Below are 21,993 nucleotides of genomic sequence, written 5' to 3' on the forward strand. Positions count from 1 at the left end.
GCGCCTTCACATGCGGATGGGTTATTTACACTGTCAAGATCTGCAGGTCTGACTGTAGATCGCGATGCGGAACAGCCGGCAGATCTCTGATGTTTTTGGATTCGGGCGCGGGGGTTCCCAAATGGAATATTCTGCAGCATGCTCCAGAATATTCTGTCCGTGTAAGGCCATTCTCACGCAAGCATTTTTTTTCTTCGTATTACGTGGGTTTTCGCAACATGCAAAATACGCAGCACTAAACCTCCGTTTATTTCACACTGGGGCTTTTGCACCACATATTTAACGTGCACAAAATTGCGCGCTGCACGTTCTAATTGCGGTGTTGTAGCGCGTATTTCACCCACTACATCGCCCACTGAAATCAATGGGTTGTGTAAAAGACGCAGCAGATACGCAATTCCACTCGTGAGGCCACTCTCATACTTGTGTTCAGAAAACCGTGCGGCGTTTACAATCGCATGCTACAGTGTTTGACAGCGACGGGTGATGAGGTGCGTTAAAAAGCGCTACAAATCCATGAAAATAGAACAGACAGCGTCCGGAAATCACAGCGTTAGAAACGCCTGATCTGCGACGCCCCCATTGAAGTCAATGGCGGCTCAGTACCGCGGTTAGCACGTCGCTGCGCTAAAAAGTGGTGAGTGTGAGAGCGGCCTTATACTTGCCTGCGTTGTTACTGCGCTAAAATATGCAATAAAAATGAAGGCAAACGCACAAAAATGGGGTAAAAGGCTGCGGAAAAAATGCAGCGTTTTTACCAACACTTGTGTGGGAGTGGCTTGAAGGCTCCCTAAATAATAGTATTTACCGGAATCAATAACTACGGGGGAGAATTAGTAATAATATAACCCCCGCCGGCCTCCTCTTCATATATGAGGCACATCAGCGGTCCGCGCCAGCCAGGGGCATAGATTGTGGCATAATCATACCTAGAGGTGTCCGCCGGGCAGCCATGCCACCTCTCAACAAGCCGCCCCCTAATAGGGGTAAACCGTTACACCAGCTAGCCTCATCCAAAAATGTGCCCCTTTTTTCTGCCTTCCTACCCTGATGAACCCCCAGTGTGTTGGCAGGATTGAGGTTTGTTCTAGAATTGCCCTAAAACTTCCCATTGCGGATTCTCGCTTCACTTTCCAGAAATGACCCCCAGCCGCCCCGCAGGATAACATCTTGTGTTTAATGCAAGTCCAGTAAATCCTAATCTCCACTCCGGGGTGAAATAGTTAACTTTTTTTTTCCAAAGCCAAACAAAAGCCTTGGTGAATGAGAAAGGCGTGGAGCTGCCTGGATCCAACCCCTGACGGTCACACAGCAGAGCCGCTCGCTGCAAGAAGCAATATTCTGGGAGCAGTTACAGGTAAATCCTGCTCTCCAGCCTCAGGGAGAGCCGGCAGAAGCTCCCACAGACCCAGTCCGCCTCGTGGATTAAACACCGTGGCCGGGATGTAACGACCCAAAACCCTCTCCAATCCCCCCGTTTCCCTTTTTCCTTTCCTCGCGGAGATCAGCGAGCGTCTAACGAGACCCTTTGTTGGGCTTTTATTCTCTTCCGTGTTTGGAATTAAACAAAGGCTCCGGGATTCGCCGCCGGAGCAGGTGCCGGATCCCAGCCGCCTCCAGAGCTTGGCCAGGAATTGGGAGTGGATATTCGGCTATAAACCCCATGTGCCTTGAGTCACCGATCGCTGCTTTCGTCCATCAGGTTGGTCTCTAGTTCGGACTTGCATGTAACATGTCTTCTTGTAATGCACCTGTATTCTGGGTATGGCCTCCTGGAAGGGGTCACATACTTCTGTACTGACAAAGGTGTGGTGGAGGCGGCTGTGCCTGTTGGGTCGCCTTCGGCGGAAAGGGGGATTGGTAAAAGATTACAGATGGTTTAAGTTGCAGATGTAGCAAACGTTAACATGACACTTAATGGGTTAAATACATAATGTGGAAACTTTAGATTGCCACAACACAAACTTTCTGCATCCGCACATTTATACAGTTGAGTAGTGCGACCCCCTGTCTGGGGATGAGGCCCTTCGTGGGAAACCTGGAAGGAGCCGCAATAAAAGGATTGCTTCGCTGTATAAAAGTAGCAGATTGTGCTGGATACAATGTATCAAAGACTGGAATACAAAGTATCAAGAAAACTTCTGCATTAGTCAAACATTAAGCAATGTAACCGGTCTGTAAGGAGGTGTCTGAGGGTTCCTCACGCTGGGTGATATCAGGCACCTGCAAACAGTGGCGTACATAGAAGAGATGGGGCCCCATAGCAAATGGGCCCCCTATCATGGTGCCCAGTCAGAGCAGGAGGGCCTGGTGTTTGTTCCCTATTCCATGCCCTCTCCCTAACAATGCAGTTGTTCTTTGGTTCTGGTTCTATCTGTTCTCACTAGTGCTGGGGCCCCTCTCTCCATGGGCCCCATAGCAGTTACATCGCCTGCCTGCAAAGACTCAAATGTGGCAAAGTGTTTCCATGGGGCCGATAGATTGTTGTACAAAGTTATGCGATAATCTGCGTGACTCCAGATGCATCGGACACTGGGAACAGGCGCAATTTTGCTGAGACCGAATCGGTTTGGGGACTCGCTCCCCTCCTCAATGTGGGGGGGGGGGGGGGAGAAACTCAATTACTGGAATTCCTCGCTGCTCTTTGATTCACAAGCAAGACTTTAAAAAAAAAACCTGAGAAAGCCTCCTGGCTGCATGTGCCAAGCTAATTGTATACCCTTGTAATACTGCAGTTTGTGTTTATGGCTGGGAATGCGGCCAGCAGCACAATATTAGTCTATTTCCCAGGCTCAGCCAAGGGAGTTTCTGTTATTTCTGAAGTGGTAATGAGGAGGGCAGCGGGCAGTGCAGCGGCGGAAGGGGTTAATGTTCCCGACATGATTGGGATGTTTCCATATTGCAAGCTTTAATCCGCTCCCAGCAGCAGTTTGTGCGCACACGGCCCCCCTATTAGGAGGACGCGGCCCCCCTATTATCAGGAGTGGGGTAAAGTGCAAGGAGGAACAAATATTTGCGCAGCTCGGATGGCCGCGCCGCTCACAGGTGTTCCTAGGGTGGCGGCCCTTGTGACATATATATACGTGTCCTGTATACAGTCCGGCTGCCCTCCTATGGTAAAGCAAGGCCTGAGCTTTCATAGCCGTCCGACTGGCAGCGAACAGAGGAAGAATAAAGTTTGGATATCTGACGAACGCGACAAACATGGTGGAACAATTCTACAAAAAACACTTGCATTAACAAATCAGCAGCTGGACAGTTTTAAAGGGGCTCCTGACCCCCCCCCCCCCCCTTAAAGGGGCTCCTGACCCCCCCCCCCCCCCCCTGTGAGCTGCACTCCATCTCCTTGGTAACGCTCTACTGCTTGCAGGTTGGAATGTTACAAAAATGCTACTTTTTACTGTTTGTTGCGTCCAGCGTAGAGGTAATCGCCGGCAGCGCCGCACTCCGACCCGGGGCTTCTGTATGGGAAATGATCCCCATCTGGGGTTTAGGAATTCTGATGATTCTGAAGTGGAGGAGATGATCTTCGTAGGGCGCCCCCCACGGTGCAAGGCTGGAGTATATGGGGGTGACATTATCTAATATCGTGCCTCAAAAGTGTGGAAACGCCCGTAGGGAATGACAGCGGTTTGGCAGACGGTGATGCAGTTCTGCATTTAAGCTGCGGGAGGTTCAGCCATGTCACCAATATTACGGCCATTTTGAATGCCGCCATCTTGGATTCAACTAATTTTTCCAGTGGGAAGGTCGGTGTGTGACGTATCAGACTAGTGGAGAATTTCACCAGAGATCCAACGGTGGGCTTTGTTTTATCATAACTTTATTCAGTCTCATATTAACACGGTGATTTTTACATTACAGGCAATGTGACCCGGCCTAACCGCTCCCCCCCTCCCCGGCAGCTAACAGGCAAACTTGGATCACCCTCTGCCAAACAGTTTTTTTCATTTTATATGGGTATTTCCGTACTTTTGAGACCCCCTGTATACATCCACAAGCATCAATGATCCAGCGCCAATCTGAATGTCTATCGGTCCGCGGAAAAGGGCATTTAGGCTCGGGTTATGGGCAACTATGCTGGCGTGATATAAAGTCTCGGAAAGGTCAGGCGCCCAAAACCTTGTGTGACTTGCTGCTATACAAATGTCTGAGGGCTGCAGACTCCGCTGTTTAGTAAGCATACGGATTGCTGGCGGGTCGCAGGATGTCACCAACATCGTCACCTTGCATGTCCTGCGCCACCGACAGTCCAACAGATGGTTTTCTGTTGCTGATTGTAACCCAACCCCATTAGCCGCGATGTTAAGCTGTAGTCGTAGGCGCTGGCGCGGTGGCGGCCTGTGATACAGCTCCATGGAGGATGGGGGCGCTGCAGGAACATTTCTAGTACTAATAATCATGGGTTAGCAGTAAAGTTTTGCGCATGATTTGGGCTCATTTGCAGAAAGCGTTGGCGGGGATGGAAGCGCGGGTCACTCTGCATCCAGAAATAGTTCCCTAATTATCCCCCCGGGAGCGCCGGCCGCCCCTCTCCTGATCAGTCGGCCCAGTCTCATCCGCCAGGGTGGAAGCTGAAGATCTCCTTCTGCATTGTAATCCTTGGAGTCGCTTTCCCGGCTACTAATTGCCCGCTGTTTGCTTGTTGTGCATCTTCTGTCGCGGCTCTTCCTTCGCTGCACAAACATGTTGGGCCGTTGCTGAAATGAAGAAACCATCAATAGTTGTATTAACAAATGAGGCTTCGCTGCAGCTGTCTGCGCCGCCGCCACCTGTTCCTAATATGTCCCCACCTGCGACTTACATCTCCGCGGCTGGCAAGAGACTCGAGCAGTCGGCGGCAGCTTGGAAGTAAACGCGCAGGGTGATGCAGCTGGTTCTAGCGCCAAATACTAAAACCTCATGTAAATATTTACTGCCAGCCAATAAATGGGAATTGTGTAATACTTCATCACGCCTACGGAGGCGCTGCAGGGAGACTGGACGCTTGCTGCCAGCTTCCCCCACTGATTACTGCAGATGGGCCCACGCTATTCTTGCAGACCCATCTAATGTAAAGAGATTGTGCTAAGTGTATAACCCCTTTAAGAGTGGGAGGGCCCTCTGCGAGGGGCGGAGCTCCGTGGGCGCAGATCAGCTCCATTACACTTTGCACCTTTATTTTGTGTTTTTAGTTGAATACGTTCGGCTCCGTCGCGCCGCGGCAAACCGGTCAAACCTGAATTACACAAAACATGTCATTATTTCCAGGCTGCATCTGTAGCAGAATATCGGAGTGCAAGCTCTTTGGGCCAGTGTTCACCGGCATCCGATGACTTGGCACGCTACATGCTGGTTGTGCCTGCGGTGTTGATGTGGCACCGCAGTGATGTCCCTGCGTGGGACCCGCGATGTTACATAGGACTGCAGTAAATGCACAACCAATGTCGTTGCATGACAGTTTCAGCTCTGCTACATCAGTCTTGGAGCGCAAAGAGTTAACCTACAAACGCCCGTTCAGCCGGATTGGTCCAGTTGTAGAGGGCGCAGGATATGATCAGCGGTGCCCTCTGGTAGTAATGCGCTATAAGGGCCGCTGGACTGCAGATGGCAATCACTGCTTCCCGTGCAGCTTTTACGTATCCCAGCGACCCCGTAACATTTGCGCTCTTGGTGACGACACAACCGGACGGATGAGCGCTGACTTCACTGCGACTATTCAATAGACACTGCTGGCCTTTTAGGGCGCTTTGACCCACAAAACGCCGCAGGATATTCTGTTGTCGACAGCCGCCCGTGTGAATGGCGGTTTATATAAGTTGTGGGCAGCTTTCAGCCATTTTCCAATCTGCATCCAAATCTGTGGCATGCCTGCGCCCAATAGACCCCTGGAATGGGGGGTCCGCCAGGCTTCCAGCACGCCCTGTGGCATTATCTGGAAGAGGCCTAGAGATCTGTGCATCCTGGTCTTTATGAATAGAATGCGAGTGGCAGTGAAGACTGACACATCAGCAGTAGGAGAAAGGTATGACTGAAGAATAATAGTCATTAGATGTCATTCAGGGTCTATGAGAAGCTGGGTGACCCAACTGTTGTCCTCCTGCCCCTCCCCCCCACCGAGGCGATGGACGCAGCGGGTCCTTCCGCAGGAGACTTCTGTCCTTATTGCTTCCTTGTGTGACATTGGAGCGCGACGGAGCTATGAGAGCCAGTCACGTTCAAAACCTGCGCCTGGCAGAGGGTGTCATGGCGGGGAAGGGGAGGTTAATGGTTTCTGTAGCCTTAACAAGACTGTGAACCATCTGCTAGTGCTCTCTGTTATCAGCCATTTTAGGCTGGGGAGAGGCTGAATATTGGGCTGGAGAATACATGCCATTTCAACACAGAGCGGCGACTACGATCTGTAACTCCTTCTTGTCATGGTGTACAATGGGGCGAGTAGAAGGTAGACCCCTTCCGGGATCTCCCCTTCATGTCACCTACCTCCAGAGACGACATATATGTGATATCAGCCGCTCCTTTTATAACGCTCCAGTACTGATATAACCTCCAGAGACATCATATATGTGATATCAGCTGCTCCTCTTATAACGCTCCAGTACTGATATCACATATGATGCCTGGAGGTTATATCAGCCACTCCTCTTATAACGCTCCAGTACTGATGCTACATCTATGATGTCTCTGGAGGTTATATCAGCCGCTCCTCTTATAACGCTCCAGGACTGATATGTGATATCAGCCGCTCCTCTTACAACTCTCCAGGACTGATATAACCTCCAGGCATCATATGTGATATCAGACACTCCTCTTATAATACTCCAGTACTGTCTCAGCCGTCATATCATTATTATCATCACATGCAGGATTACACTGAGAGGATCCACCATTCACAGTAGGGGATGTCACAGCTTACCTCCTCCCCCTCTCTGCACAGTTCACATACTATACCTACAACACATTACCATAGAAGTCAATACGTGATATCACAGTGCTCCTCCTCCCCCTCTCTGCACAGGTCACAGACAGGGCCCACAACATTCTCCCATAGCAGTCAATAGATGTTCATGGCTCACCTCCTCCCCCTTCCTGCACGTATCACAGAACATCCCCCCACTACTCCCAATGGGCAGCAGAGGACTCTGACTTCTGTATCTGTGCTCCATGACAGGAAGTCTCAGCGAGAACTGCAAGATATTAGCATTTTATTTTTTTTTTTTAAATCTAGATTTTTTTTTCTTTTACGTAAAAGCTTCCGAGCCGCCGGCGCACGAACGTGTGTAACTCAGCGTTATACCGCTGTGGAGCCGGCAGTAAGCAGGCACAGCACAACGTAGGCCAATGGCGGCGTATCTGGCGCTCGCTGTCCTGCGCCGTCTTCCTAGTTTCCTCTTATTTCCCGCTCTGTCGCTCAGCTACATTGTGTATTGACGCCGCACGTGATATAATTGTGTATGTGCCGTGTTCATTAATATAGCGTGTATTACGCGGTAAAATAGAACGTGCGGCGTCCTTTCTTTGGCGCCCTTTCTTTGCGCCACGAACATTCTTGCATTGACTCCATTCCCTGCGTAATATGTGATGATTTGCGCTCGTGCGAGGCGGCCCACATGTAATATATATCTGTATCTGCTCAGTGATGAGCGCCGGCGCCATCAAATCCCCATCAGCGTTGTAGGGAGTCTTGTGGGGGATTAGTGAAATAATTGCGCAGCGCTGCGATTGTATCCGGGGAGCCTCTCCGCATTCCACCGCCACAATTCCGAGCACTGGGGCGACCAGACGCCCCGTCAGTATTCCGGCCTTGTTTGCATGAGGCTGCGTGCCTGCAGACGTGCTGAAGTGTCGCTGCATTCCTGGAGGCCCCCGGCACCCCCCGCAGGGCTTTGTGTGCCAGGACAAGTATGGAGGATACAATGAGGCATTTGTTCTGCGGTCAGACCCCTCCCCCACCTGCACAAAGGGATGGCCGTCCTGTCCTGACATGAGCGCCGCACATCCACAACTGCTAATCACGGTGCAGGTGGCAGCGTGCCACCACCCAGTCATGTGACCGCAGGTATCTACCTGCCCGCCGTCCACCCATGACCTCCTGACGGATGCCGGCTCCTGGACTGTCTCCGTCGACCCAAATACCATTTATGTTTAAAGGGCGGGGACGTGACCGCTCCAACCAGGACTGTCATGGCGGTCGCGATATCTGACCCCCAGTCACGCAGTCGCCGCTGGCCAATGGATAACAGCGATCACATGAAAGTTAGTTTTAGCTCTGCTCCCGGATCGGACCCATGGGGGGAGCTGCAGCTACTCTCCTCCATGATGCCCCATTCTGGTCCTTCCAGGACCTGTCGCTGTCTTCTGCGCATGTCCGCCAGGTGTAAAAGACAGAAGGCCGGGGAGCCCGGGAGAAGTAAAATCTCTCTGCTTGCGGCTGACATGAGTAGCGGGGAGCAGGGAGCGGTCACGGGGTCTGCTGTATGCGGTTCCCGGTCACATGATCACCATCCTCCAGTGGATAATGGCGATCACGTAAAGGTTAGTTTTACCTCCCGTCACGGATCCGATCCATGAGGAGAGGTGAAATGACTTACCCAAGGGCCCCGGCAATGTTCCCCAACGGGATCTTTATCCTGCGACCTTTCCCCAGCTTCGGCATGTGCGCTCATCGGCAAAATGGTGGACGCAAGCGCAGAAGCTGAGGAGGGCCAGGGAAATGTAAAATATCTACTAAAGATAGCCGAGAGCCTCTCACAGTGACCAAGGAGTGGTGAGTGGTACCCGGTCACATGATCGCTGTTAGCCAATGGAGGGAGGGCGGAAAATTAAAAAAATCACCTTGCCACCTGTCACCAAAGGTACAGGATGGTGACTGGCTGATATTTGGGGGGGACAGGATGGTGACTGGCTGATATTTGGGGGGGACAGGATGGTGACTGGCTGATATTTGGGGGGGACAGGATGGTGACTGGCTGATATTTGGGGGGGGACAGGATGGTGACTGGCTGATATTTGGGGGGGACAGGATGGTGACTGGCTGATATTTGGGGGGGACAGGATGGTGACTGGCTGATATTTGGGGGGGACAGGATGGTGACTGGCTGATATTTGGGGGGGACAGGATGGTGACTGGCTGATATTTGGGGGGGGACAGGATGGTGACTGGCTGATATTTGGGGGGGGGGACAGGATGGTGACTGGCTGATATTTGGGGGGTTCAGGATGGTGACTGGCTGATATTTGGGGGGTTCAGGATGGTGACTGGCTGATATTTGGGGGGACAGGATAGTGACTGGCTGATATTTGGGGTCCCAGACCAGATGTATGTCGCTCATATCTACGTCTAGTTGGGGGGGGTTGCAGGCCGCTGTGTGTAGACTCATCACATCCACTCCTGCTCCCCCTCCCACCTGACATGTTTGATCCGGGATCACGAGGAGGGTTTGGTTCGGTGTCACCAGTACAGAGAAGTGTGATTGTTCTCAGTAAGAGAAACCAAGTAATCTTGTAGATAGGAGACCTCCTAATGGCTACAAACATACATGATGTTACAGCGAGCTTTCGCACCTCTCATGGTCCTTCCTCAGGTCTAATGAAACAGCTTTGGATGGGGCAGATATACACCTGATCACATGGGGGGCACAGACATTGTGATTAATAGCACTTAGATAAATATCAGGGAGGGATGAGCAAAACAGTAAATGGTGGAGTGACAAGGAATGTGAAAGTCTATAATCTCTACATTGTAAATTAGGTTCAGCATGCCTGCACCCCCCTGTGATCAGGTGTATATCTGCCCCATCCACATCTGTTCCATTATGCCTGGTGAAGGCCCCTGAGAGGTTGGAAAGCTCGCTGTAACATCATGTATGTTTGTAGCCATTAAAAGCTCTCACATCTACAAGATGACTTGGTGTCTCTTACCGAGAACCATCACCCTTCATCCGGGATGATGTGACGCCTTAATGTCGTCTCCCGTCTTCTGTGATGGGATCTCCTGCGTGACACGACGCTGCCGGAGCCGGGTGCGGCCGCGGGCTCAGTGGTGTCTGAGCCCTTGTCCTGTAATCCGTGCGCCGCCGGCGGCTGACTCTACTGGTTTAACCTCCCCTGTAATACACCTTCATGTTTAACGTGACTGCGGAGGATTACAGCTGTGGGTGGAGAATAATCCCTGACTGCCTGCATTATCCTTCCAGTCAGGGGGTGACGTGGGGGTGGGGGGGTGCTCACGGGTATGGCCCCGGGGGCGCCACGGCTCACATGGTATGGGCCCGGGGGCGCCACGGCTCACATGGTATGGGCCCGGGGGCGCCATGGCTCACATGGTATGGGCCCGGGGGCGCCACGGCTCACATGGTATGGGCCCGGGGGCGCCACGGCTCGCCGGTATGGGCCCTGGGGGCGCCGCGGCTCGCCGGTATGGGCCCTGGGGGCGCCGCGGCTCGCCGGTATGGGCCCTGGGGGCGCCGCGGCTCGCCGGTATGGGCCCTGGGGGCGCCGCGGCTCGCCGGTATGGGCCCTGGGGGCGCCGCGGCTCGCCGGTATGGGCCCTGGGGGCGCCGCGGCTCGCCGGTATGGGCCCTGGGGGCGCCGCGGCTCGCCGGTATGGGCCCTGGGGGCGCCGCGGCTCGCCGGTATGGGCCCTGGGGGCGCCGCGGCTCGCCGGTATGGGCCCTGGGGGCGCCGCGGCTCGCCGGTATGGGCCCTGGGGGCGCCGCGGCTCGCCGGTATGGGCCCTGGGGGCGCCGCGGCTCGCCGGTATGGGCCCTGGGGGCGCCGCGGCTCGCCGGTATGGGCCCTGGGGGCGCCGCGGCTCGCCGGTATGGGCCCTGGGGGCGCCGCGGCTCGCCGGTATGGGCCCTGGGGGCGCCGCGGCTCGCCGGTATGGGCCCTGGGGGCGCCGCGGCTCGCCGGTATGGGCCCTGGAGGCGCCGCGGCTCGCCGGTATGGGCCCTGGGGGCGCCGCGGCTCGCCGGTATGGGCCCTGGGGGCGCTGCGGCTCGCCGGTATGGGCCCGGGGGCTCCCGGCGCCGCTGCTCACTACATTATTCTATACTACAGATAAAACAAGTGGAAACCCGGTGACAGGACACCCGTGGCGCCCGCGTCACTCACATGTGCTTGTGTTCTCCTTTTGGGGGTCACAGCGCTGTTTTCGGCAGCTGATAGGATCGCACAGCGTAGTAAATAAGGCCCTATTCACATCTGCGCCGGGGATTCCGTTCTGTTGTGGATGATTCATCTCATAACGTAACTAATCTGTGCTGAGCGGACCCGTCGACTAGAATGGCGCCCGTTCGGTTTCTGGCAGTCCTGCGTGCAATATTTTTTCTCGCCCGCATTTCATGTCCGATCTGAATGAAGACGCCGATGTGACGAGCGCCAACACCGTGTGAACACTCCGGACGAGCGGCAGAAGAGCGGCTCTGACATTGCTGCCAGCGGAAGAGGTCTGCACACTGAAGCTGGTTGCTAGGGACTCCCAACCCGACAACCCTCTTAGGAGACCGGTCGCTAGGCAGCCTGTCCCTAGCAACCAGGCTGAGGAACATGATTTGGTGTTTTAAGGTTGTCTAATGAGGTCCAGAGACAGAAGAAACCGTTTCTGTGATCAGCTCACGCTGTTGTCCACTGTTGTCTGCCACCATGGATGAACACCTCTGGAGTCCTATAGATCTGACTGCAGGGCCCTTTCCGGTAAGTCGTTCGGAGTAAACGTTGTGCCGACTGAACGCTGATCGCTTCTTTAGTCTTTCAGTTTCTGGATCTATAAAATGGAACGACGGATCGGCCGTAGAAAGCGGCGCTAACGCGTCAGAACCCGCGCCGGCTTACTGTGACTGGAGGCGGGCCGGCCGGAGCGATCCCCGATCTATTCTGCCTTCATTCACTGAGCGATGAGCGTTACTGTGAAACTCGCCGGAGCGATTACCGCTGGGCGACCTCACGGACGACTGCGCCGACGGGTCCTCCCGCGTAAAAGGGCCCTTGGGCCACATGGCGATATGAAGTCTTGTAACCTTAAAATGTGTGCCGCGCCTGCGTGGCCTCCGTGTTCGTTCCGGGGGTTTTCATGTCCGAAAAAAAAAAAAGTGAAGCGCACCAATTCTTTTTTTCTGTATTTAAAAGAAAAAAAAACGGACAGCACGGAAAAATGGATCCGAATATTGCGTGCCGCGAGTTTCTTCCCCGCTGTCCGTGTCTGCGTGATAAAACCCGGTAGTGCGTGGTGCACCATTGAATAATCTGGGTCCGGGGTCGTCCGTTTTTTTGACAGACTACACACGGATGAAGCGTGCCGCCGCCCTGAGTTTGTTCTCACACGGATGACTGTTGCCTCAATAATCACTCAAAAGAGCGAATTCATACGAAAGTCGTCCCGTGTTAACCCCGCCCCCCCTTCCATTTTCTTGTGGCTTACCTGAACACCTATTCGCTGGTTAATCGCGTCGCCGCGCGTGAAGTCGGAGCTGTTTTGCATTAGAACAACTTGCAAACTATTTTGCATGGCGATCCCCTCTATGAACAATATGGCGGCGAGCAACAAGGCCCTTATGTAAGAGGAAAGGAACGCCTGGCGTTGGTCCGCGTCAGCGCCTGTATGAACAATGGCTGCTCAGTATAAAGGTACCTGAGGGCTGCGTAGCGGCAGGACAATCGTATTGTGACATCTAATCGTGTCGTGTGGTGACCGCAGCGCAACATTCAGAGAAAACGGACATTGATTCGCTTTTTTTTTTTTTTTTTTTGGTGACCCGTGACTTTTCCACCGACGACATCGCTGTGACTGCGACATGTTGGCGCCCGGTCTGCCGTCTGGCGTTTTAACGGCCTACGTGCAGCTCTGAAATGGTCATGTGACACGAGTCACCGGCAAGTTGTGGCCATTTTTGGTATCTGCAACTGTTTTTACAACTTTGTCGTGTCCCAGCCGAGGCCGCCCCTCCGATCTCCGGCGCATTACGTAGTAGAATGGTTTCCATGTAAATGTGATGGTTGCTGGAAGCGACCGACCCAAAACAAGGAGGCGATCCCTGCGGATCCGTGTCACGTGACGTCCGTGTGCAGACGTTATCATGTGACATGAAGGCTGGTGACGCGCTGCGGCCGCGTGTCCTGTCATCAACCTGCTGCTCTGTGGTGACTTGTTCCAGACCTTCATGCCACTGCAGAGATGAAGCCAGAGTGATCAGAGATCGCCCCCTGGCCACAGCAGATGGGACTGCAGTAGAAGGCTCCACCTACTATCATGGCCGGCCTTAGCTTTGTGCCACCCATGTGGTTACACAGGGCATCGGCCATCAGCTTGTAGGGGGGGCACCAGGCAGATGGACCCAAGGGAGGTCCACCAGATGGTCTTCTGTGCAGCAGCGTCTTGTGAAGCTGCATGAATCCTCCTCCTCACCTCTGATGTTCCACTCTCAGCCTAACAGTCCCCTGCAAGACTTTTACTGGGTTCTGCTACTGTAGTTATGTACTGAGCTTGGTTCTGGTACCGTATTTGTTTAATGAGCTTAATTCTAGTATTGTATGTATGTAGTGACCTTGATTCTGGTACTAAATTTATCACCACCTTGTACAGAACTTGGTTCTAATATTTTATGTATGTACTGAGCCTGGTTCTGGTACTTTTATTTTTGTACAGAGCTTGGTTCTGGTGCTGTATTTGTTATGAGCTTTGTTCTGGCATTTGATCCATCATCTTGTACCGAACTTGAGTTTGTAGTTAGATCTATATACTGAGCTTGGTTCTGTTATTAAATCTCTCACCACCCTGAATGGAGCTTAGTTCTGCTGCTGTATTTTTTTTAACTGCACTGCCTGTCAGTGATAGATAGATATATCTCTAATTAGTGTTTGTTTCTTATTGAGGCCTGGAGCTGCGTTAGTGAAAGAAGCGCCCGGGGTGCCAGTTACCCTAAGGTGGCGCTGCCAGCTACAGCTCTACATGGAGTGCTCACCCAGCTTTTCTGGTGTTCTGATAGGTGTGCAGTATGCTAGGAATCCTTCTTGCCAGAATAGGACCCTGTAGTCGCTGCTCGTGGACCCCTTGTGAGCAGTGCAGTTGTTGGGCCCCTCGCTGTCCGGACACCTCTAGAAGGTGGGAGGTAATCCCAGCAGACGGCCGGCAGGCCCCAGAGGTCTCTGTTTATGGTCACCCTTCTCCCAGCGTTTGACGTCAGCGTGCGAGATACCGCCAGTGTTTGCGCAAGCCGTTTGTGTATCCGTTAATCATTCACCTTGAGCAAAGTCTCATGGTGCCACTTATGTCGCTGACCACTCCGTGAGCGGCTCCGTTACCCGCATGGGGCGCTTGTTGCATCTAACGCAGAGAAGCTCTGTGCCCTGCAGACGGAAATGCGCCAATGAACCGAGAATGGGCGAGAAATCCGACTGTGTGGCAAAAATGCCGCAGTTTTACAGCCATTTCTAAAAGCAAAGCAGCGTGTGAACTCGGCCTGACGCCATGCGGGGGGCTGCTGTGATCTCGCAAAACGCAAACTCATCCGTGGCGCCATATATACTGCATGGAGTCCTACGCACTTGTATGCACAGAGCCTCAGGGCTCCCTCACACGGGCCGATTCATGTTCCGTATCGCGTGCGGATTCTTTACGCATTTACGGACACAATAAACCGCATTGATGAGCGAATGTTTCACATGACTTCCAGTTGCGTAAAAAAGTCCCTGCGTGGCCGTGCGTCTAATCAGGGACATTAATGTCTGGAGCACGTGAAAATGTGGCAAATCTCGTATTCAGGGGTTAAAAAAGTAAAACAGATGAGTCGCCTTGTGTGTTGTTGTTTTTTTTTTGGTTTTTTTTGGCACATGTGAAAAAACCTGCAGTGTATGTACAGGAAATGCGCAAAAATGCATAAACAGCAAATGTGCGTCTATACATGGGGTAACGCTGCTGCGTGTTTCATGGACTTCAGTACTCACACATCCCTGTGATTGAGCCCTAGGGGTGTGAAAGAAGGCGGCCGCACACGTTAGGCTGAGCGCACACCGCTGTGGTTGTACGTGTCAGCGCCAGGCCAGTTTTACATTTTCCTATTGAAACAACAAGCGATGTTGCGGCTCGTGCGCCGCAGAGCGAAGCGACACGATTTGATTTTCACAAAATGCGTCGTACTTGAAGAAAAAAACGCAGGTTTAAAAGTGCAATTTCAGTCCGAGTTTCTCAGACTCGTATCGCACTCGCCCGTGTAAAGGCGCCCGCAGGCTGGAGTTACATAGGTGATTGGGGTTTTTTTTCCGTGTGAATTTTGTGCGTTGCGAGACACAAAAACCGCGTGCGGAATCAGAACCCGTTCAGAGTCTATTTACATGCGTGATTTATCTGATTCTCCGAGATTACAGGGAACGCCTTTCTTTGCGCCGGGCGCGTTCAGTCGCATCGCGCTCACACGTACATTCAGTGATGAAAGGCCATTTTCTTACAAATTGCAACTTACAGTAAAAATCATATTTTCGCGTTTTTCGGACCGGTTCGCGCTCGCCCGTGTATATACATGCTGATGCTTAACTGTCCCCGTCATTGACCCTTGGTGTCGACCATCACCTTGTAGGTTCGGCATGGCGGCTGCGCCGGTTTTCTTACGGTCTGGTCGTTTCTGAGCACGCCGACTGATTTGCGCCGTTCCGATGGACTCACAAGGGGGGCACTTAATTATTTTCCTGTCGACTATGAAAGGCGCAGCTGATTTATTTCTTTGCTCTCAGTGCGAATCCAGTTGATTTCTTCCGGTCTATGAAGCACTGCGGTCCGCGAGTGCCTGTCACGCTGCTCAGCCTGTTATCTGCAGCTTGCGCCATTTACGTGCTCTCCCCTCACCTCCATGTCATTTTCTCATTCGCCATTCCTGTCTCTTCTCCTCGGATTCAAATTATTTAAAGCAGCGCCTGTATCTGATTCCGGGGGTATGAGGACGGGCTAATTAGTCCTCTTAATTGGAACGTGTCACAAGCCAGCAGAGGATGACTCTGGAGCGGAGATAATGGAGTCAGGGCTGCATATGATAACCGTACGCATTAACCCTCTGCGCTCCCCGCTGCGGCGGCTGTTTACCCTTCTGCAGATTCGGAGTTATAAAGGATTGATACTTTGTTTCACCAATGATGCAAAAGCAAATTAACAATCAAAAGTCCTATAAGGCTGAGGACATGCGATACGGCTGGATGTATACCGCCAAACTGTGCCCACTCTTTTGACCAATGGATGCACAATTCATCGCGAATTAAGGTCCGTCCTTTATCCACCGCAGACGGATGTGGTTTGTCTGTATGCAAGCCGGCCAAAATGTGTGTCCTTAGCCTTACGCCTCATTTACACGGGACGACTGTTGGCTAAACGATTTGGATGAGCAAGTGACGTCATTGTTAGTTAGCGCTCATGCAGAGCGTTTAGACAGGCAGACCACCGCTGAGTATTTCTCACTTATTGCTGACTTCTTGCTCAGTGCTTCAACTAACAGAATGGTAGAGAAATGCAAAGTCCTACATCTGGGCAAGAAAAATGAAGAAAGCACATACAGAATGGGAGGAATTGGGCTAAGCAGCAGCACATGTGAAAAAGACTTGGGTATACTAATAGATCATAGACTGAACATGAGTCAACAATGTGATGCAGCAGCCAACAAGGCAAACACAATTCTGGGATGTATTAAGAGAAGCATAGAGTCTAGATCACGTGAGGTCATTATCCTCCTCTACTCTTCCTTAGTCAGATCTCATCTGGAATATTGGGTCCAGTTCTGGGCACCCCACTTTAAAAAAGACATAGGCAAACTGGAGCAAGTTCAGAGAAGAGTTACCAAGATGGTGAGCGGTCTGCAAATCATGTCCTATGAGGAACGGTTAAAGGATCTGGGAATGTTTAGCTTGCAGAAGGGAAGGCTGAGAGCAGACTTAAAGGAGATGTCCCGAGGCAGCAAGTGGGTCTATACACTTCTGTATGGCCATAATAATGCACTTTGTAATGTACATTGTGCATTAATTATGAGCCATACAGAAGTTATAAAAAGTTTTATACTTACCTGCTCCGTTGCTAGCGTCCTCGTCTCCATGGAGCCGACTAATTTTTGGCCTCCGATGGCCAAATTAGCCGCGCTTGCGCAGTCCGGGTCTTCTGCAGTCTTCTATGGGGCTCCGTGTAGCTCCGTGTAGCTCCGCCCCGTCACGTGCCGATTCCAGCCAATCAGGAGGCTGGAATCGGCAGTGGACCGCACAGAAGAGCTGCGGTCCACGGAGGAAGAGGCCATCTTCAGCGGTGAGTAGAGAAGTCACCGGAGCGCGGGGATTAAGGTAAGCGCTCCGGTGAGCTTTCTTTACCTCCCTGCATCGGGGTTGTCTCGCGCCGAACGGGGGGGGGGTTGAAAAAAAAAAAAACCCGTTTCGGCGCGGGACAACCCCTTTAATAGCGGTCTACAAATATCTGAAGGGCTGTCACAGTGCAGAGGGATCAGCCCTATTCTCATCTGCAGAAGGAAAAACTAGAAGCAATGGGATGAAACTGGAAGGGAGGAGACACAGATTAGATATTAGACAGTGAGGGAGATCAATGAGTGGAACAGGTTGCCACAGCTTGAATTCCACAACAGAAAACCGCCGCGCACAGGAATGTTGTGTATTTAGAATCTGCACTATCTTTCAAAAATGCTGCCGATTCGTTGTAGAAGATTTCTGAGATCTCCGCCACCAGGCTCGTACTGTAAAATGCTGCGCAAATTCCATTAGCAGAAATTCGCAGTGTCTGAAGGCGATCTTGGAGTGCGGTCGCACGTGCAGGTTTTCTTCTGAAGTATATTACCTGCAGTTGGTTTTCTCTTCCGCCCGTCCGATCCACCAGTTTCAGGCTACCCAAGATGGCTGCAGAAAGTTTCTAACTACTTAATATGCACTGTTCTCTGATTGGCCAGTGCTGATCATGTGAGCGGCTCTGGCCAATCAGAGAGCAAACCTAGTACCTTGGTAGTCTAACACTAGCACCCCACTCTGGGGATTAGGTAGTCTGAAGTTTGTGTCAGCCATCTTAAGCAGCTAAAAAAAGGGACCCGGTGGATCGGGGTGGACGATGGAGCAGAACGGCTGCAGGTAATCCCCCCCCCCCCCCATCTGGTCCCGGGACTGAATTATACCTTTAAACCGGAGCGTTGATTTAAATCTCAGAATCGGTGGGGTTCCCGATGGTCAGAAACCCCTGATGAGCAAATTATCCTTATCCTGCGGACGGAGGGCAACTTGCTGAGATGGATATACCCCTTTAATTGTATTGCAGTAGATGTAGCCCCCCCTGACCCATGTAAAGACCCTTTAACATCTCTGCTAAGTTCCCGATAACAATTGCGTGATGCAACCACCAGCAGGCGATATTCGTCACCTTGCCGTCTCTTTAGTCTCACAAGGGGTTAAAACCTGCAAAACCGTCGCAGGCGGCGATCGCCCTTCATTAGTCTCAGAAATCACTTTGCCAGGGTTTAATCAGGGGGCACCCGAGCCATTCGGCGAGGCGTTTGCGTGATTTACCGCGAATAAGATAGCTGAATAGCAGCTGAACGTGTCGCCATCCAGAAAAGTTATGTGAACAAACAGGCGGCGCCGCTGCATTAGCGAGGCTTTATCCCTTACCTCGTTTGAACTTCGGGCCTTTAAGTAAAAATCTGCTTTAGCGAGAAATTCTTATCGGCATAAATAACCTGGATTTGCACAATTGTTCTCGCCGCGCCGTTCACATGCATTTCAATAATTATATTTCCCTTTTATACTCTTGCGGGAAGCGAGCTTTACATCTTTGATAAGGGAAAAAAGACGGAACCTGACAGGTACGCACACATCATCTGGCAGCGCGTCCTCATTATGTTATAGCGCCCCCCCCCCCCAAACGCCGTGCCGTAAATCAGCAAGCCAGAAGCAACAATAGATATGAGCGCATCACTCATCGGAGTGTAAGCTCTTAGGAATAGGAGCCTCCGCGCATTAATGCTTCTCTCCGTCCGGGGGCGCCGTGACGGCGACTTCCATGTCTTATGATTTAATTCCGTTAATAAGATCTTGGCTCCGGGAGCGCCGGACACTTGTCACAGATTTACGGGGCTCCGAGGCGGCGTTTGCTGCATCATATTTCCCTGTTCCCACGAGTTGGCGCCGGGTAGAAGGCCGTCACGTAGCGCTTCAGAAAACAGCTCTTACCTGAGGGTTTTGCGCAACCGCGGCGGTTGTATCAATTAATTTTTCCTCAGTTGCAAGTTGGGGAAGAAAAATGTCTTTTTTTTGGAGAACAGCGATGCGATGCAGCAGAGCCGGGCAGTATAGTCGCAGGTGGGATGCATGCGGCGCATTAGAGGGGCATTCGCCGCGGATCACCTCATGTTCTGAATTTTGTTTTGGCGTATTTGCTGGGAAAAAATCTGGTGGTAAAAAATGCTCAACTTCATGAAAAACCGCGCCGTCTGATTACAGACTTAAAGGGGCTGTCCGAGTTATTAAGGAAACCTCTGTCACCGGGTCCTCCTTGCGTTAAAGTAACAAATCTGCGGTTACTCGCCTCTTCCCGCTCGCCCCCCGCCGGCGGATCCGATCTCCTTGTGATGTCACTTTTACAGACTGCAGTCAGCCTGAGCCGTCTACTAACAAGCTGCAGCAGCCAATGACAGCGCTGACGGATTAGTGCTGTCATTGGCCGCTACAGCAGGTTTGCGGAATGTCCCAGCAGCCTGCAAACCAAGACAGTGGACACCGGAGTCGGTGGTGGGGGATGAGCGGAGAAAGGTGGGTAACCGCTGACTCATTATTTTAACGCATGGGGGACCCGGGGACACAGGTTTCTTTAACTTGGACAACCCCTTTTAGGGCTTATTCACATAAGTGTATTTTCAGCCCATATTCTGTCCACCAGCAACAGACTAGACACTGACAGCAAACCGACCGCAGAAGTCATTGTGCCAGATCGCACTGATTCTGATCACACAGTCTATGAATAAAAACCAATTGCAGCACGCACTATTACCGTCCGCTAACGGATGAGACCCGCCACTCAAACCAATGGGGGAGGCAAAAAAAACCTAACTGCACACAGGCACCATGTAATACGGATCCATTGCTAAGAGGTGCAGTAAAGCGGATGACTTACAAAAGTAAGACTCGGACCTTCGGCCTCCGCAGCAAACTGCACACTGATTGCAGAAGTGTTTGTGTGAGTTGGGCCTCAGCGTGGAATTATAAATGCAGCTTTTGGTGTGATTATTTGATACACTTGGCTTCAAAAGGAATGGGAAATACAAAAGAAGGTCTTCTCCTTCCTGCTGGATCCACTTTTGGACTTCTACTTCTTCCTCTTGCTGGATCCACTTCTGGACTTCTACTTCTCCCTCCCGCTGGATCCACTTCTGGACTTCTACTTCTTCCTTCTGCTGGATCCACTTTTGGACTTCTACTTCATCCTACCTGCTGGATCTACTTCTGGACTTCTACTTCATCCTACCTGCTGGATCCACTTCTGGACTTCTACTTCATCCTACCTGCTGGATCCACTTCTGGACTTCTACTTCATCCTACCTGCTGGATCCACTTCTGGACTTCTACTTCATCCTACCTGCTGGATCCACTTCTGGACTTCTACTTCATCCTACCTGCTGGATCCACTTCTGGACTTCTACTTCATCCTACCTGCTGGATCTACTTCTGGACTTCTACTTCTTCTACCTGCTGGATCTACTTCTGGACTTCTACTTCATCCTACCTGCTGGATCTACTTCTGGACCTCTACTTCTTCTACCTGCTGGATCCACTTCTGGACTTCTACTTCATCCTACCTGCTGGATCTACTTCTGGACTTCTACTTCATCCTACCTGCTGGATCCACTTCTGGACTTCTACTTCTTCCTCCTGCTGGATCCACCTCTGGACTTCTACTTCTTCCTCTTGCTGGATCCACCTCTGGACTTCTACTTCTTCCTCTTGCTGGATCCACCTCTGGACTTCTACTTCATCCTACCTGCTGGATCCACTTCTGGACTTCTACTTCTTCCTCCTGCTGGATCCACCTCTGGACTTCTACTTCTTCCTCCTGCTGGATCCACCTCTGGACTTCTACTTCTTCCTCTTGCTGGATCCACCTCTGGACTTCTACTTCATCCTACCTGCTGGATCCACTTCTGGACTTCTACTTCTTCCTCTTGCTGGATCCACCTCTGGACTTCTACTTCTTCCTCCTGCTGGATCCACCTCTGGACTTCTACTTCTTCCTCTTGCTGGATCCACCTCTGGACTTCTACTTCATCCTACCTGCTGGATCCACCTCTGGACTTCTACTTCTTCCTCTTGCTGGATCCACCTCTGGACTTCTACTTCTTCCTCTTGCTGGATCCACCTCTGGACTTCTACTTCATCCTACCTGCTGGATCCACTTCTGGACTTCTACTTCATCCTACCTGCTGGATCCACTTCTGGACTTCTACTTCATCCTACCTGCTGGATCCACTTCTGGACTTCTACTTCATCCTACCTGCTGGATCCACTTCTGGACTTCTACTTCATCCTTCTTGCTGGATCCACTTCTGGACTTCTACTTCATCCTACCTGCTGGATCCACTTCTGGACTTCTACTTCATCCTTCTTGCTGGATCCACTTCTTGACTTCTACTTCTTCCTCTTGCTGGATCCACTTCTGGACTTCTACTTCTTCCTCTTGCTGGATCCACTTCTGGACTTCTACTTTTTCTTCTTGCTGGATCCACTTCTGGACTTCTACTTCTTCCTCTTGCTGGATCCACTTCTGGACTTCTACTTCTTCCTCTTGCTGGATCCACTTCTGGACTTCTACTTTTTCCTCTTGCTGGATCCACTTCTGGACTTCTACTTTTTCCTCTTGCTGGATCCACTTCTGGACTTCTACTTTTTCCTCTTGCTGGATCCACTTCTGGACTTCTACTTTTTCTTCTTGCTGGATCCACTTCTGGACTTCTACTTTTTCTTCTTGCTGGATCCACTTCTGGACTTCTACTTTTTCTTCTT

The 21,993-nt window shown here is 51.7% G+C and overlaps 1 protein-coding gene across 5 annotated transcripts in view; it reads left to right on the forward strand.

Moving 5' to 3' along the window:
- Window positions 1-21,993, forward strand: part of PTPRF (protein tyrosine phosphatase receptor type F) — a 293,390-nt gene that overhangs the window by 10,310 nt on the left and 261,087 nt on the right. For 2 of the 5 annotated variants that reach the window (XM_066597931.1, XM_066597933.1), the window contains exon 1: window positions 1,302-1,702. The exons of 1 other annotated variant lie outside the window; for it this stretch is intronic. The gene's annotated coding sequence lies outside the window, so the exon portion shown is untranslated. Of the gene's footprint in view, window positions 1-1,301; window positions 1,703-21,993 lie in introns of those variants that run through there. 2 more of the 5 variants (XM_066597934.1, XM_066597935.1) reach the window with 1 other exon arrangement.

This window comes from Eleutherodactylus coqui, chromosome 3, assembly GCF_035609145.1.
Source record: "Eleutherodactylus coqui strain aEleCoq1 chromosome 3, aEleCoq1.hap1, whole genome shotgun sequence".
NCBI classification, from domain to species: Eukaryota; Metazoa; Chordata; class Amphibia; order Anura; family Eleutherodactylidae; genus Eleutherodactylus; species Eleutherodactylus coqui.